This window comes from Bos javanicus, chromosome 12 (assembly GCF_032452875.1).
Source record: "Bos javanicus breed banteng chromosome 12, ARS-OSU_banteng_1.0, whole genome shotgun sequence".
In the NCBI taxonomy this organism is placed as follows: domain Eukaryota; kingdom Metazoa; phylum Chordata; class Mammalia; order Artiodactyla; family Bovidae; genus Bos; species Bos javanicus.
Window position 1 is genome coordinate 29984986 of NC_083879.1, and position 14038 is coordinate 29999023.

Below are 14038 nucleotides of genomic sequence, written 5' to 3' on the forward strand. Positions count from 1 at the left end.
ATGGTGGTATGAAACACTGTTTCATTTCTTCATCCTTCTCTCACTTTGATCTACTCTTGTTAAGTGCATGACCTATACCAGACATTGAGCTAGATGTTGGGATCATTAACACAAAACAGGGGGCTGACAGGGGAGCCAATAATTTTAATACTCTGATAAGTGTCAAGTCTGTTGGAGCCCTGGCATTAAACAGAGAGGAAGCACTTGACTGTGGCTAGTCAGGGTAGGGAGGTGCTTCTCAAAGGAGAAGTCACCAAAAAGATAAGTGTTAGTTTTCTTGGCAGACTAGAGGGACAGTGGCTTCCAGGAAAAGATAGAGCAAATAAAACAATGGGTGTCAGCTCCTGACCCCTGTGTATGTAGTGTATGTCATGTTTAGGAGGCTGGATTTCATCTTCAAGGAAACGAAAAGCCATCTCAACAAGCCTTTGAAGAAGAACCATTCTCTCTGCAGCATGAAGGAGAGAGATTGGGAGGGATGGGGACAGTTTGCAGGAGTCTTGAAGAGAACTGCTGAGGCCTGAACCAAGACAGCAGTGGGAATGGAGTTGTGGAGGGGGGTTGGTAACAGACTTCCATGACTCTGGAGGCTGGGGGGAGATGGGACCAGGATTCTGGATGACAAGAATGGGAAGAGGCTATCAGGAAAACAGAAAGGAAAAATGACCCGCAATTTAAGATAAATCATTCCACTGGGGGCATATTGAATTGTAGCTCCTGTTAAGATATCCAGGGAGAGAGGTCCAACCAGCAATTAGAAATGGATATACTAACACATATATATTGAATTTAGAAAGATGGTAATGATAACCCTGTATGCGAGACAGCAAAAGAGACACAGATGTACAGAACAGTCTTTCAGACTCTGTGGGAGAGGGAGAGGGTGGGATGATTTGGGAGAATGGTATTGAAACATGTATAATATCATATAAGAAACGAATTGCCAGTCCAGGTTTGATGCAGGATACAGGATGCTTAGGACTGGTGCACTGGAATGACCCAGAGGGATGGTATGGGGAGGGAGGTGGGAGGTGGGAAGTGGGCTCAGGATGGGGAACATGTATACACCCGTGGCGGATTCATGTTGATGTATGGCAAAACCAATACAATATTGTAATGTAATTAGCTTCCAATTAAATAAATTTAAATTAAAAAAAAAATGGAGGTCAAGGGTACAGAAGAGGTCTGGACACATCACTGCAGGGGCCACTGTCAAATGAGGTCACCACAGGGGTCACTGAGGGTGAGGGTCCCAGGGAAGACCTGGGTGGAGGGCGCCTTGTTCTCATACAGAAATGTGAATGGGCTTCAGTGTCACTGAAGCCCATGTGCACAGCCCATGTTCAGAGGAGATTGTGCACACAGCTTAACAAGGGATCCGAGCTTGGGGCCGATAACAGGAAAGATAAGGCCAGAGGATTTAAGAAGGAAGGCGATCCAAGCAAGGGGCAAACTCTGGAGCCAGACCTCCATTCTCACCCAGTAAGGTTTGGGAGGTGGAGGTGAGAGTCTCTCTGTTTCTAAAGACCCAGGGCAGCCCTCACTGGCTGCAGAATCTCTCCTCCTGTCTCTGGTTCCAGCCTGCCATACACGGCTCCTGCTTGGTTTCCTCGGAATGACCCCACCCTGAACCAGCCTCAGAGCCTGAGTCCTTTATGATTCTACTCCACTTTCCTGGAAACAAGCACCATTTGACAAACTGTTCGAACTCAGAAGCTCAGTCATTATTTTCCTCTTTCTCCCTCTCCATCCCGAGTCACCAAGTCAATCTGTGCTCCTGTTACTCTCTGTTATCATGACCCCAACCCAGCTGATGTCTGGATCTCCCTGACTTTGCCTGCTCTCATCCCTGACCCTTCTGGATTCCAGATCCACTTTCCTGCAGCCTTCTGTTCTCACCCCGTCCCTTTGCTTGAAGCCCAGTGGCTCCCCACTGCCCCACACCTGCCGCTCTCTGGTTTTCTGACCTTGGACAAATCATTTAACTTCTGTGACTTTAATTTTTGTGTTGGTAAAGTGAGGTAGTCAGTCTTTTTATGATTTCTCTGCTGCGCTTTGAAGACTCTCCTCATCTCACATCTGTTAGGATGTCTATTATCAAAAAGACAAGAGATAACAAGTGCTGGCAAGTACGTGGAGAAAAGGGAACCCTTGTGTTCTCTTGGTGGGAGTGTAAACTGGTGTAGCCACTATGGAAAATAGTATAGCGGTTCCTCAAAAGATGAAAAATAGAGTGAACCAGCAATTCCACTTCTGGAATATATATATCCAAGGGAAATAAATCGTTGTCTCAAAGAGATCCTAGTTGACAGCAGCATGGTCACCATAGCCAAGGTATGGAAACAATCTAAGTGTTGATGGATGAATGGATAAAGAAAACATTATATATATATATAACATATTTGTGTACACACATAGATATTATATATCTTTTTAATAGAATATTATTCAGCCTTAAAAAAGAATGAAATCTTGTCATTTGTAACTACATGAATAATGAAACCGGAGGGCATCATGCTAAATGAAATAAGCCTTACTGAGAAAGATAAATACTGCATGGTGTCAATTTCATGTAGAATCTAAAAACAAAAGTCAAACTCATAGAAATGGAGAGCAGAGTGGTGGTGGTTACCAGGGGCTGGGGGTGAGAAAACAGACAAGAGGTTGGTCAAAGAGTGTGAACTTTTCATCATAAGGTGAATAAGATCTGAGGATCTAATGGAAAACCTGGTGATTTCAGTTGTTGACACTGTATTGTAATTAATATAACTGAAATTTGCTCGGAGAGAATAACTTAAATGTTCTCACCAAAAAAAGGATAAGCAAAAGGTCTCTGCTGGTGGGTTCCCACTCCAATTCACACAAGCCCTGAGGCTTCCAGGTCTCTCCACAGCCCAGGAACATCCGGTGCTAGTCTCATCTAAGAGTTTCAGCTCACACTGTTCATGCCTGAGGCACTTCCCCACTGTGGCAGGTGTGTAAACTTAGGTCTTTTCACAGCGTGAGGAGACGAGAAGTCAGCTGTCCATGGACCAAGAAGAGAACCCTCAGCCAGGACCTACCATACTTGAGCTTCCAGTCTCCACAACTGTGAAAAATGAATGTTTGTTGTTGAAGCCGGCCAGTTGATGGTATTTTGCTACGGCAGCCCAGGCTGACTAAGGCTGCTTTGACAATGAATTTAGGTTTTATGTTGCCATATTTGGGCTTCCCTGGTGGCTCAGATGGTAAAGAATCCACCTGCAATGCGGAAGATCTGGGTTCAATCCCTGGTTTGGGAAGATCCCCTGGAGAAGGGAACAGCTACCCACTCCAGTATTCTGACCTTGAGAATTCCATGGACTGTATGTATAGTCCATGGGGTCACAAAGAGTCGGACATGACTGAGTGACTTTCACTTTCTATTGCCATATTTAAGTAAAATCACCATGGGTCCTTCCCGTGTGCCTGCCCCTCCCCCTAGCTCTTTTAACGGGACCTACCCACCCATCACCCCACTCCCAGTGCTTATATTTGCCCAAGCCACCTTCTCTTTCCTCTTGATGCCTTCCTGTTTCTTGCTTTTTTTTCCCCCAACCAACATACATCAACAAGTGGTCAGGCCCTCTTTTGGGGAAGACTAACCCACTGGATCCACTTTCCAGTTGACCAACCAGCTTGCTCCCAGACTCTGACCTGGATACCCCCTTTGCTGACAGTAGATACGGGTGAAGTTTCTTGTTCCTCTAGTTCTGTCATACTCTCCCTGCTCCATCCTCCAGCCTGCTTGAACACATACACAGAAGGATACCGAAGAGGTCCTGTGCAAATAGAAGTTTTTTAAAACTGCGCAGCTCAGACGAGAACAAATCCAAACTGTCACAGGAGTGCATTTGTGGGGCGGCCAGATCAGAGCCAACACTAACATCCTCTGCTCCCCTGGAGTCTGTCTGCAGAATGTGCTTCCCAGGCTCGGAGACATGGGCCTGTTTCAGATCACGAGCTGGCATGCCCCAGTTGCCCATGGCAACCCAGCTGCACTGGCGCATTCGCATTTATAAATGTGTGTGGGCTTAAAATTATATTATTGATTCTGTCTGGAAGACAGTCGTCTGATTTGTATATAGCTCTGAATAAATTACTCATTATCCTTTACAGCCATCAGAGTATGAGTCTCTTTCTCCCCCCCTCCCCTTTTTTTAATTTTAGAGAGACAGCAAATTGTGTCAGCAGATGTGAAATGAAATGCTTCTCATAACAACCATCCTATGAAATCAACATCCAGGGCACCGTCCCGGGAAGTAGTCTGGCTGTTACTGAAGAGATTAAAAGGTGGAATGGATTTGGAAGGGACAGAGCTAATAGTGGGTAGTCCCTTTCAGAGGGGCCATAAGGGATAGTTTGAAGTACACTGAAAAGCAGACAGGAGCAGAGGGAGATGCAACCCCACCCTGGACTTGATCAATTCACGTTGAACCCAAGCTTTCTCTTCTGTTTTCTTTGAAGTGTAGTATATACTCAGGCAGATTAAAGTATTGTTCCAATACGCCTCTCCTCCCAGTAGCCATGCTTTTTGCCCTGTAGCTCTGTAGATCATCCCACAAAAAGCACTGTGTGCTGCCCTTGACTCTTATACCTTGTGTTGACTAATTAGCAAAGTGGCAGTGTGCCAGATTTGAACGTTTGCTTTAAGAAGCTTCAAGAGTTTTCACTTACCCTTCTGTGTTTTCGGTCATCAGTGTGAGGAGAATTTCCCTTGAGTAGCTGCTGCCACTTCAGCTGGGACGCAGAAAGAATACATGTGGAACAGTCACCCCTCCACCATCAAACGCATCCAGATTGAAGGCTTGAAGCCCTACCCCAGCCATACCCAGCCCAGAGGAGCCACTTCAGCCAAGCTGCAAATGTCTGGGAAATAAATCCTCACTGCCACCAAGATTTTGTAAGTGCTTGTTACGCAGCAGTAGCTGACTGTTACAATCTTCCATCCTTTCAACATCATGGCCATCAGTGTCACTAATGTTGGAAAAGAAAAGAACAACATCCCTCACTCTCTGTTTCAGCTGCCACTGATCACAAGCCTTTAGGGAGAAAATGCACATCATGCATCACAATTTTAATTCACTTTGGTCTCTCATTGTGCATTGTGCCATCAACAGTGGCATTGTTATCAGGAGTCATGAGGAGACCAGTGCACCTGGGAGAAGCTCCAAGTAAATTGGAAGGTTTCATCTCTACTCCTTTAGTGCTCGTGGAAGTCCTGCCAAAAGATCAGTGGGCTTGTGTCTGAATTAGAGAAAAAGAGTGTCTTGATAACTCTCAGAAAGCACTGTCAATGTTCCTTTCAATCTGTCCCTAAATGAACATTTTTATCTTTGATCTTACAGCTTGGGTTCTTATTACCCTCAGGCTCTTTATAAACTTCTACATTTCCACTCTTCAGGCTAGGAATGTACACACAAGCACACTCAATCATTTTCATAAAACATTTGTGGAGCACCTATTGTGGGCTGGACACCTACTGCAGTAGTGAAGTGCTAGGTGCCCTGTTGAATAAAAGAAGCACGGTTGTGACAGGCAGTTGGGGAGGGTAAGAGTCAAGCCTCACTCCTGGACATCTGTTCTGAGACACACGGCAGGTAGAAGTGCTGTTTACTAAGATGGAACAACCTGGGGAAGGACTGGTTTGAGAGAAAACGAAAAGTTCAGTTTTATACTCATATGTTGGAGACGCTTCTGAGACATGTAGAGCTGTCAGGTGGGCAGTTAGATGTCCAACATGGAGCTCAGAGGAGAGAGGTCTGGACAGAGGATATCCATTGGAAGGGTTGCCAGCATGTAGACTGGGGTTTCCCCGGTGGCTCAAGTGGTAAAGAATCAGCCTGCAATTCAGAAGACCTGGGTTTGATCCCTGAGTCACAAAGATCTCCTGGAGAAGGGCATGGCAACCCACTCCAGTATTCTTCATTTTATTTATTTATTTTAATTGGAGGCTAATTACTTTATAATATTGTAGTGGTTTTTGCCATACATTGACATGAATCAGCCATGGGTGTACATGTGTTCCCCATCCTGAACTCCTCTCCCTCCTCCTTCCCCATCCCATCTGTCAGGGTCATCCCAGTGCACCAGCCCTGAGCACCCTGTCTCATGCATCAAACCTGGACTGGCGATCTATTTGACATATGATAATATACGTGTTTCAATGCTATTCTCTCAAATCATCCCATCCTTGTCTTCTCAGAGTCCAGGGCCAAAGAACTAAACAGACATTTCTCCAAAGAAGACATACAGATGGCTAACAAACACATGAAAAGATGCTCAACATCACTCATTATCAGAGAAATGCAAATCAAAACCACAATGAGGTACCATTTCACGCTGGTCAGAATGGCTGCTATCAAAAAGTCTACAAACACTAAATGCTGCAGAGGGTGTGGAAAAAAGAAAACTTCTTACACTGTTGGTTGGAATGCAAACTAGTACAGCCACTATGGAAAACAGTGTGAAGATTTCTTACAAAACTGGAAATAGAATTGCCATATGACCCAGCAATCCCACTGCTGGGCATACACACCGAGGAAACCAGAATTGAAAGAGACACGTGCATCCCAATGTTCATTGCAGCACTGTTTACAGTAGCCGGACATGGAAGCAATCTAGATGTCCATCGGCAGATGAATGGATAAGAAAGCTGTGGTACATATACACAATGGGATATTATTCAGCTATTAAAAAGAATGCATTTGAATCAGTTCTAATGATATGGATGAAACTGGAGCCTATTATACAGAATGAAGTAAGTCAGAAAGAAAAACACCAATACAGTATATTAACACATATATATGGAATTTAGAAAGATGGTAACGATGACCCTATATACAAGACAGCAAAAGAGACACAGATGTAAAGCCCACTCCAGTATTCTTGCCTGGAGAATTCCATGGACAGAGGAGTGTGGTGGGCTACAGTCCATGGAGTAGCAAAGAGTCAGACACAACTGAGCAGCTAACACTTTCACTTTCTTTTTTGAGCATGTAGATGGCATTTAATACCACAAGACTGAGCAGAAAGCAAACACAGGGAAGAGAAGAGGGTCCAGTTGAGTGATAAGGACCGCAGCATTTCAAGGACAGGCAGAGAGAAGAGGAGTAAGGATGAGGACTGTAATGGTGCAGCTAGGGAGATAGGAAGAAAACCAGAGATGAGGGTGGAAAATGTTGGTGTCTGCTTGTCATTCCCTCCGAGCAGCCATCTCCCCCACCCTTTGCTGCTGATGAAACTCTGCTTTGTTTGGGTCTTGGGGGTCATGCCCTTCATGAGAGGCAGGTCTCCTCCCCAGTTTTGTTGGGGGCGGGGCAGGGGCAGGTGTGAATCGTGAGGCCTAAGACATCCATGGTAATCACTCTCTTTGCTGGTTTGGGTTTAGTCATGAGCATGTGATACAACAATCAGGTGTGAGTGAAAGTCCACTGGGTGGCTTTGGGTAAAGTTCTCATGCTTTTGAAAAGTGAAGGAAAGGAGAAAACAGAGTTCCTCTCCTGCCTCACATGTGGCCTCTGGATGGAGACTCTGCAGCCATCTTGCAACCAGGACAAATGTGAGCCCCAAAGCCCAAACAATGAAGATGCAAAGAATATTTGTGTTAAGTGACATCTTTGAATTGTTGGATTGACCAAATTTGGAGCTCTCCTTAGCAACAGATTTATTTTTCAAGATAATCATTTTTCTAAAGGTTTAGGCATGGTGGGTCTTCCATGACCTGTGTGTAACTCTAAGCATCCTAGATAGTACTCATGGTTTCACACAACAGAGCAAGGTGACTCGTGACCTCTAGTAGTATGATTATGCCAAGGGCTTGAGGGTGATATTCAGATCAGAACTTAATGGTTTCTTCCACCTTATTTGGGGGGAATAGCAATTTGCCAATCTTTTATGTGTATTCTTTGTCATTCAATGCTAATTTAATATTATGCTTACAGTTTATTTCTTTCAACAGTCAAAAACCAAATTCTTCTGCCAAGCTAAAAGCATATTTTATCTCAGTCATCTCAGAAGAAATGGATCACTTTTAATTATGACATGTTATCCACACTTGGTCAGTAGGAAGGACGCTGAGAATAACTGAGCTGAAAATAGTCTAGAGTTTATCTTTCACCTAACTTGGAAAAGATTCAGAATAGGGCAACATAAGGAAGAAAGAAATAGATATCGAAGGGTCAGGACAACAAGAAATGAGATAGAGATTTAAATACAAATAAAGTCCCTGAAGTCAAAATGTTTGATGACACTTAGGACCTTAATTAACCAGATTTTAAGATAATGACTGTATATCTTCAAATGGTTTGGGCTGTCCTTTAAGCTCTTTGAATAGTGTTCTTTTTATTCAATTAATGCTTCTGAAAGAGCTTTAATTTTACATTAATCAAAAGCCCTCATGATATTCTCAGGATTTACTCAAATTAAAGGGTTTTGTGTTTTTTTTTTAAGTGCAATTAAGTTATCAAGGCAGAGCCTCTGATTGCAGGGACAAAATTCCATAGCAACAGTCAGTTGACTAAGCCTGGGGCACTGCTGCATCCCATGTTCATGCCAGGCCGCAGGGCAGCATGTGGTCAGGCTCCACAATGAATGGGACCAACTTCCCTTTACCTTCCTTCTGAAGAGCAAAACCTGCTTCCTTGACAATGTAATTCAGTTCAGTTCAGTTCAGTCGCTCAGTCGTGTCCAACTCTTTGCGACCCCATGAATCGCAGCACGCCAGGCATCCCTGTCCATCACCAACTCCCGGAGTTCACTCAGACTCACGTCCATCGAGTCGGTGATGCCACCCAGCCATCTCATCCTCTGTCGTCCCCTTCTCCTCCTGCCCCCAATACCCATTTTTACCGCAAACAGCTCTCTGCCTGTACTTCTAAGCAGAATTCTAGAAAATTCTACAATATTTTAAAAAAGAGAAAAGCAAAGAACGAAGAGAATGTTTTCTTACCTGTCAGCATGAGATGTTCCTAACCTTCCCAAAGCAGTACCTGCTCTTCGTCTTCTCCAGCTCATGGTATCAGGCGGCCAAACCTGTCAGGGACTCCTGTACTGATTAGAATGATGTCTGCTTGGCCCCCAAGGGCAATTACTGATGATCAGTAGGATGCCAGGTGAAGAAAATCTTGCTACTTTCTTGCTGGGAGCAGCCAGTGCTGATGAGCTGTACCCGCGGTGCTGGCTTGCGCCTCACTGGGCCTGGATTTGTAACTGGAGTACCTGGGTACGTTCCTTCTCTCTCCCCTCCTCCCCGGGTGTGTTAATCCCATCACACGAGAAGGTAATTGATGCTAACATGAAGCTGGGAGGTGGGGTGGGGAGACAATACCAGACAGTGAACAAAGAGGAAAATAACTCCAATATTAAAAATATTGTCTTATCATCTTGCATGCTAAGTCACTTCAGTGATGTCTGACTCTTTGAGACCCCATGGATTGTAGCCTGACAGGCTCTTCTGTCCATGGGATTCTCTAGGCAAGGATACTGGAGTGGGTTCCCATGCCATCCTCCAGGGGATCTTCCCCACCCAGGGCTCAAACCCGCATCTTTTATATCTCATGTATCGCAGGTGGATTCACCACCACTGAGCCACCTGGGAAGCCCCTTATCATCTTGCCATTAATAGTAATTATATTTGGGTGCATTCCACAGTCCAAAATGGAACCCTTGATTACCCAATCTCACGCCCCCTCCAACTGCTCTATCTCAGATAACAGCTCCATTTTTTCCAGTTGTTTAAGGGAAAAACCCTTGGAGTCATCTCCTCCCCTACCCCTCCCAAACACATGTCCAGTCCACCAACAAATCCTACTGATTCTACGTTTGAAGTGTCTCCAGATTCCAGCTACTCCTCACTTCCTCCACCAACACCTCTAAGTCCAAACCACCATGCTTCTCACCTGGACCTTGGCTATACATCCTGACTGGTCTCCCTGTTTTCATTTCTGCCCCTTTGTTCAGTTGCTAAGTTGTGTCTGACTCTTTGCAACCCCATGGACTGCAGCACACCAGGCTTCCCTGTCTTTCACTATCTCCTGGAGTTAGCTCAAGTGCATGTCCATTGAGTTTGTGATGCCATCCAATCATCTCATCCTCTGTCATCCCCTTCTCCTCCTGCCCTCAGTCTTTCCCAGCATCAGGGTCTTTGCCGATGAGTCAGCTCTTTGCATCAGGTGGCCACAGTATTGGAGCTTCAGCTTCAGCATCAGTCCTTCCAATGAATATTCAGGACTGATTTCCTTTAGGATGGACTGGTTTGATCTCCTTGCAGTCCAAAGGACTCCCAAGAGACTTCTCCAGCATCACAGGCCAAAAGCATCAATTCTTCGTCACTCAGCCTACCCAGTACAAAATATTCTATGTAGAGAGTGATCTTTTAAAAACAGAAATTGGACAATGTTAACCCTCGGCTCAAATATCTGTCATGCTTTTCATATCATCCAAAGTAAAATTCATAACCTCAGGCTTCCCTGACCTGCCCTTCTCCCTGTCTGACCTCATCTCCTACTGCTCCCCCCTCGTTCCCCCAGGGACACCTTGGCCTTCTCTTAGAACACGAAGCTTTTCTGCCCTTGCTCCCTCTCACCGAAAGTCCTTTCTCCATACAGCCACAAGCTTCTCCCCTGTTCCCTCACTTCTGTCACGAGCGGGTTCAGTGCAGTGTTGAGGCCTTCCCGACCACCCTCATTAAAACAGCAGCTCTCATGCCTCTCTATCCTCAGCTGGCTGTATTTTTCTTCCTACTCCTGAATTCAACACCATATTATATATTTACATGGTGTATTGTATATATGGGAGACCGGGGTGGCTTAGATGGTAAAGAATCTGCCTGCAGTGCAGGAGACCCAGCTTCGATCCCTGGTCAGGAAGCTCCTGCAACCCACTCCAGTACCCTTGTCTGGAGAATCCCATGAACAGAGGAGCCTGGCGGGCTGCAGTTCATGGGGTCACAAAGAATCAGACACGACTGAGTGACTTTCACTTTTCATTATACATATATGAAACCCACTCTATTATTTTTAAAACATTTATTTATTTGGCTGTGCCACGTCTAGTTCCTGGACCAAGGATCAAACTTCTGTCCCCTGGACTGGGAACACAGAATCTTAACCATTGGACAGCCAGGGAAGTCCTGTCTTCAGTCTAAAGTAATATTATTTTTCTACTCTTCTATTTGTGAAAGCATTTTTTTAATGAAACAGAACAAGTTTAAACTTATGTATAGAACAGCTTTTTCAAGAGGTTAAAAACAAACAATGGATGTTTTGGGAAAGCATGGAAATATTCTATATATACTTTTTTGGATTGGATGTGTGTGTGTGTGTGTGTGTGTGTGTGTGTGTAGCTGGGGGTAGGTAGTGAGGTTTGCAGGAGGTTAGAAAGAATCAAAAGAGCCATCAGGGGATACCAGAAGAGAAAAAATTTCAGAATCATTTTCTGTGTTGAAACACTGCTCTCTTTGGAATACAATAGTGAAGGTAATGGTGCTACATAATTAACTCACATCATGTACATTGACTGATCTGTCTTGACAATCTGCTCTGAAAAAAGGAACCATATTAAAGCTCTCTTTCACATCCTTTGGCACATTAGAATAAGCGTGGCCGCTGGCCTCATGAGAACTTTTGTAGTGTTCAAGGTTTAAAATGCCTTCGCAGATTTTAAAATACGAGAGGACCACAACCACTCTCTCCTGTCTTAAAAAAACAATCTCTATTTAAGCACATGTGTCAGTGGTGATCAGATTTAATATTTTTAAGAGGGAAAATGGATTCTACCAAGCTTTTCATTTTGAGGGTTTCAGAGAAGTTTCGTCTAAATAAATACTGTGCCCCTGTCAGTTACCTCTGTGTATGTGTGTGTGTCTGTGTGTGTGTGCACGCTCAGTCGTGTCTGACTTTTCATGACCCCAAGAACTGTAGCCCGACAGTCTCCTCTGTCCATGGAATTTTCCAGGCAAGAATACTGGAGTGGGTTGCCTTTTCCTTCTCCATGGGATTTTCCCAACCCTGGGATGGAACTTGAGTCTCTTGCACCTCCTGCATTGGCAGGCAGAATCTTTACCACTAGTGCTGTTAGCCATCGCAATACTAATCTCAGTGGCATGCAACAGAAAGCGCTTATCTCTCGCTTTGTGGGTCACAAGGGTAGATCAGCTAGGGTAACTGCATTAGTCCATTTGGGCTGCTATGACTAAACACCGTAAACTGGGTAGTTCTTAAGCAACAAACATTTGTTTCTCATAGTTCTGGAGGCTGGAAATACCAAGATCACAGCACGAACAGGTCTGGTGTTTGGTGAGCACTTTCTGCTTCAGATAGCCATCTTTTCTCTGTGTGTCTTGTGTGGCAGAAAGGAGCTCTCTGGGGTCTCTTTTATGAGGGCACTAATCCCAATCATGAGGGCTCTGCCTTAAGATCCAGTCACCTTCAAAGGTCCTACCTCCTAATACCATCACTTTGGGGATTAGGATTTCAACAGAAGAATCTTTGTTATTGTTGTCATTCGGTTGCTCAATAATGTCTGACTCTGTGACCCTGTGGACTACAGCACGCCAGGCTTGCCTGTCCATCACCAACTCCCAGAGCTTGCTCAAATTCATGTCCATTGAGTCAGTTACGCCATCCAACCATCTCATCCTCTGTTATCCCCTTCTCTTCCTGCCTTCAATCTTTCCCAGCATCAGGGTCTTTTCTAATGAGTCGGCTCTTAGCATCAGGTGGCCAAAGTATTGGAGTTTCAGCTTCAGCATCAGTCCTTCAATGAATATTCAGAATTGATTCCCTTTAGGATTGACTGGTTTGATCTCCTTGCTGTCCAAGGGACTCTCAAGAGTCTTGCCCAACACCACCGTTCAGAAGCATCAATTCTTCAGCACTCAGCCTTCTTTATGGTCCAACTTTCACATCCATACAGGACTACTGGAAAAACTAAAGCTTTGACTAGACGGACGTTTGTCGGCAAGGTAACGTCTCTGCTTTTTTAATATGCTATGTTTGTCATAGCTCTTCTAAGGAGCAAGTGTCTTTTAATTTTGTGGCTGCAATCATTTTCAGAAGAATCTTGGGAAGATGCAAACAGACCATATCAGCAGCTCTCCTCCCCACACCTCTCATCCTCCTCCTGGGATCAGTGGGCAGCCAGGACTTAGGTCTGCTAACATCTCTTTGGTTAAAGCAAGTCACGTGACTAAATTCACAGTCAAAGTCTGGCGAAACACCTCCCATCTTTAGTAGGAGGGGTTGCAAAGTTACATAGCCAAGAATGCGGAGACAGAGAGACATGAAGAAATGGCAGGTGATACTTCAGTTTACCATGGTGCCCAAAGAAAAAGTCTATCAAATAGTGCATTCCAATGCTGTGCTTAAGTAGCATTTGTGGTTCTAGGGTGGCAGTCACTTACCTGTTCTGCAGTTCTGGAGGTAGGATGCTTTCCTGTCTCCAGCCACATGGATGGCAACCCATCTGGTTGTCGGCCAGCAGGTTGTCTGCTGCAGGCAATGGAGGTGATATAGGCTTTTCTTGCCTGTGCTGCCCTTAGACTACCAAAACTATCTCCGAAGAAGTAAAGGGAGGTTTGGGAGAAGGGTCGATTAGGCGCAGATAGGGGATATTCTAGGCTGGCGAAACTATTCTGTATGATACTATAATAAGCACATGATACTATGCTTTTGTAAAAGCCCATAGAATGTCACAGCACAATGAGTCAACTTTAATATCTATAAATTTTAAAAAAATCATTTAAGAAGTCAAGGATCAGGAATTCACTAGCATGCCAGTGGTTAGGACTCTGCACTTTCACTGCTGAGGGCCCAGGTTCAATCCCTGGTTGGGGAACTAAGATTCCATAAGTCAGGCAACCTGGCCAAAAAAATTTAAAAAAGAGGTCAGTGATCCCATTTGGGACTCCCAGGGACTGGAGCCCTCTTCAATCTTTCCCAGCATCAGGGTCTTTTCTAACGAGTCAGCTCTTAGCATCAGGTGGCCAAAATATTGGAGTTTCAGCTTCAGCATCAGTCCT